Source organism: Canis aureus, chromosome 30 (assembly GCF_053574225.1).
Source record: "Canis aureus isolate CA01 chromosome 30, VMU_Caureus_v.1.0, whole genome shotgun sequence".
NCBI lineage: Eukaryota > Metazoa > Chordata > Mammalia > Carnivora > Canidae > Canis > Canis aureus.
Genome location: NC_135640.1, coordinates 26,088,681 through 26,093,390, shown reverse-complemented (window position 1 = coordinate 26,093,390; position 4,710 = coordinate 26,088,681).

The following is a 4,710-nucleotide window of genomic DNA, read 5'->3' as shown; positions in this document are numbered from 1 at the left end:
CTTTCAAAGAATGGAAGCAAGGGAAGTGTTCAAAGTAGGGAAATGGCTGATTAGGGCACAATCATTAGAAATTTATGCATCCATTAAAAAGGATACTAGGAGACTACATAGAAACATTAACGTGAAAATGATAATATAAGGACTACATAGAAACATAATTTGTGATTTGAATTAATTAGGAAAAATAGAATTTAAAACTGTGTGAACTATGGGATGCCTTAGTGATTGAGCATCTACCTTTGGTTCAGGTCGTGATCCCTGGGTCATGGGATTGAGTCCCATCTCGCATTGGGCTCCCTGAGGGGAGCCTGCTTCTCCCTCTTCCTGTGTCTCTGCCTCTTTCTCTCTCTCTCTCTCTGTGTCTCTCATGAATAAATAAATAAAATCTTTTAAAAAATGGAGCAAAACTGCATAAGCCTATATTTATAGCTAAATGATGTATGGGAGTACCAAACACTAGAAAGTCACAAAAAATAAAAAGAAGTCAAGATTGCATCAGAGCGAAGAAATTATAACACTTCCTGTATCTTTGTAGTTTTCTGTAATGGGTTTTGTCTTTTTAAATTGAAAGGAAAAATGTAATATTTATTTGATATTTTAAAATATCAAAGCCCGAAGTATCTGAGTGGCTCCGTCACTTAAAGCATCTGCCTTCAGCTCAGGTCATGATCTCAGGGTCCTGGAATCAAGCCTGGGTCAGATTCCCTGCTCGGCAGGAAGTCTGTTTCACCCTCTTTCTCTGGCCCCTACTTGTGCTCATTCTCTCTCAAATAAATAAAGTCTAAATAAATAAATAAATAAATAAATAAATAAATAAATAAATAGTCAAAGGCCTTGGTTTACTGCTAACTGTTCTTGTCAAAGTTCAGAAATGCAAGCCATATCTCCACTAGAGGTATAAATCCTCAGCATGTTCTCCATCACCAAAATAGAAATCCTCAAAAAAAAAAAAAAAAAAAAAAAGAATCATCTGCACAGCTTCAGAGCACAGAAAATCACATGGTAATTTTGCCTAATAAGACAAACATGGCCATTTTTTAAAAAGATTTTTTTAATTTATTTATTCATAGAGACACACACACAGAGAGAGAAAGAGAGGAGGCAGACAGGCAGAGGAAGAAGCAGGCTCCATGCAGGGAGCCTGACACGGGACTCAATCCTGGGTCTCTGGGATCATGCCCTGGACTGAAGGTGGTGCTAAACCACTGAGCCACCAGGGCTGCCCAAACATGGCCATTTTTTAAGCAGGTTCTAGAATACTGCATATTTGTCTCCAGATCTTAAATTCACGTGATGCTCTCTTTTTAAAGAAATTAAGACTTTGTTGGGGTGTCTCTGTTCTCCCAGGCAGCTTCCACTGGTCAAGCCCTGTAGTACAGGGTTATCTGCTACTCCACTTGTTCATCCAGTGAATATCTCATCTGCCTCAGAAGGGTCTGAAGTAATTGACAATTTTGAGACTTTGTCACACCCATATTTATTCACTTGATACAGATAGATAATGCTATTCCAGTGATTCCCAAATTGTGGTCCTCTGAGCAGCAGCAGCACCTGGAATCTCCTTAGAAATGCACCTTTATCAGATCCTGCCCCAGATCTACTGAATCAGAACCTCTGGGTGAAGCCCCCGTTGTCTGTGTTTAAACAAGACCTCTGGGTGGTTCTGAGGCACACTATTGAGAACCACTGTGCTGTTCTATAAAATGAATCATGATACATTTCAACTTAGATTCAAACACAACAGCAAAAATGCATCATTTTAATTTCTAATTTGCCATTATAATCACAGACTTTCCTAACATTTTTTTGAAATAATTATAGCATTGTAGAATTGCAAAAAAAAAAAAAAAATGGTAGAGACTTTCTATATGTCCTCCACCTTTCTTCTTCTATTGCTAACAGCTCACATAATGATGATGTAAGGTAGAAACTAGACTGGAGCCGTGGAAGAAATGCCCTGAGGCAGAGTCCCAAGTCCTTGAAGGGGAATGATAGAGGCCAGAGCTGGAGGCAAGGATGATGATAAATAGGTTACACATTAGAAGCCTGGAGGCACAACATTCTGACCTTGTGCTTTCCAAGACCTTAGGCCTAACAGATCAAGAGCCCCAGGTGCAGAGCAGGTGCTCTCCTATTCCATCTCTGCCCCAGGGTAACCTCTAGACTCACTAAATGCATTTGCATTATGGTTATAGCTTCTCCACCACTGTGGAGAAAGGCTGCCTTGAGGTTTTCCTGTTCAGACTTCATACGGTCAAAAACTCTTGCTCTCAGCCTGTGAGAGGAGTTTCCCAAAACACTGGAAGGAGCCTCCATTAGAGACCACCCCGTGTAAGTCGTAAGTCACAGGTCCTCTCAGCCCAGAGGGATGCAACAAATATCCAATCCCAAAACAAAGCTGTAAACTTTGCAAAGATGCAACAAAGCTCCACTTCAAGGAATCTGCCCGGTGTCCCATCTTGAGAGTGTACTTTGACTTTAATGAACCACTTGGTGCTCGCTACCTTCCTTCAGGCTGTCTTTATTTGAGCAGGGATCCTCACCTAAATCTTTTCCTGGGGAATCCAAGGACCCAGACCTCCATTCACACAATGTGCTCTCCCATCAGTAGCGGTGGGACATGAATCAACACCAGGAAATTAACTTTGGCCCAAGACTGTTAGTTAAACTACCGGTCCCTTTTGGATCTCATCAGTTTTCCCACCAATGTTCCTTTACCGATCTGGGATCCATTTCAGGGTTCTGCTTTGCACTTAATCGCCATGTCTCCATGGTGTCCTTCAAACTGTGACAATTCCGTGGTCCTCCCTTGCTTTCATGACCTTGACATTTTTGAAGAGTACTCGTCAGTTACCTGTAGACTCTCCCTCCATTTGAGTTGGTCTGATATTTTCTCACGATGAGATTGAGGTCATACATTTTGGAGAAGTACCACAGTTGGTGACACACCATCCTCATTGCATCGCATTAGATGGTATAGCAATCCATATATGTTATTGCTGGTGATGTTACCTTGAGCACTTAGTTACGATGGTATTTGCCAGGTGTCTCTACTATAAAGTTACTATTTTTCTCATTATAATTAATGAATACTTGGAGGAAGACACTTTAGGACTATGCACATATCCAGTTTCTCTTGAAACTTTCATCCACTAACTTTAGGATTCGTTGGAAAATCACATATTTTTTTAAAAAGATTTTATTTATTCACTCATGAGAGAGAGAGAGAGGCAGAGGGAGAAGCAGGCTCCATGCAGGGAGCCCGATGTGGGACTCGATCCCAGGAATCCAGGATCACGTCCTGGGCCAAAGGCAGGCGCTAAACCGCTGAGCCACCCGGGAATCCCAGAAAATCACATATTTTAAAAATACTTCCCTAAATCCACATCACCAGAGTCTAGGTGGTTCTGGCTGTGACAGGCTGAATGGTATGCACAAGCCTCGTCTGTGACAGTGTGACAATGACATTTGGGGCAGAGTTGCTTAGATAAGAAGAAGACCAAAGGAGACAGGAGAACAGAATCATGGTTCTTAGTGCCAGTTCCAGGAATACACTGGATCCCCTGTAGAATGCTCCTAAGGGGAATGATTTCCCACAGAGATTTTAAGAGGTGTGTGCTGTAAGCCATACTGCAATGGAGTTCAGATGATAAAATGGAGCCCTGAACTGGGCGGAGAGGCATATTCATTTCTGCATGGACACAGAGAAAGAGTGGTAACTGAAAAGCAAACACAAGGAAATTTCTAGGAAGAAAGCATGTCTTTGTCAGGGCATGAGTGAGGTAAATGCTATCTGGGGACTGGGCATCCACCTTCAGTGAGGATGTCAGAGCTGAAAAAAGAGTGGCCCTGTTTCCAAGTGGGGGGTAATTGTGTGAGCAGGAGTGAGAAGGGTGGAGGCAGGAGTGTGAGGCGGTGAGTTGCCAGGTGAATGAATAAGCCAGAAAACGGGGGTGATGATATAATGTCACTCTCTTGGTACCCAAAGATGATGGTGAAGGCAGAGAGGAAGTATCTGGGCATATGACAATGCAATCATACATTCAAGTCATCAATTCATCACATGACCCAAGAGACTCTATTTTGAAAAAGCTGGTTATTTTATCATGGGTCTGGCTTGTCATCTCAGCTACAGCAGATTCCTAAAACCTAATATGCAGGTTTGTGTGAATTCCATCTGATCACTGGCCTTCAGATGTAGCCTGAGTTCTATGCCCATCCCCATCACAGCACAGTGGAATTCTCAAACTGGATTTTCTTGATTTTTATCCCTTCTTATCATAGGCCACCATTATGCTGATACCCACTGTCTAGTTCTTCACCTTAGACCAGTTCTGTAGCACCATCCTCTAAAGTTTGTTGCTTCTGAATGTTTTTTAATGCCAGTCATTGCAAATACACTAGAATATTCTTAGGTGTTGAGACTGCATGAGCCCACAAGGCCATGAGGGAATATCAGTCATCCAATTAGGTGTCATTTTATTTATTTATTTATTTTAAAATTTTTTTAATTTTTTTTTTTTAGGTGTCATTTTAGTATCTACTAAGAGTTGTGAACTTACAAGATAAGGAAATAATGCAGAGGATGCAGAATGCTCTCAAATTCAAAATGTTTAGGCCTATCTGTGAAAATATTTGAATATATTAAACACACACACACACACACACACACACAGTAAAATCTAATCAAGTGAAGTAGCATCCTGGGTA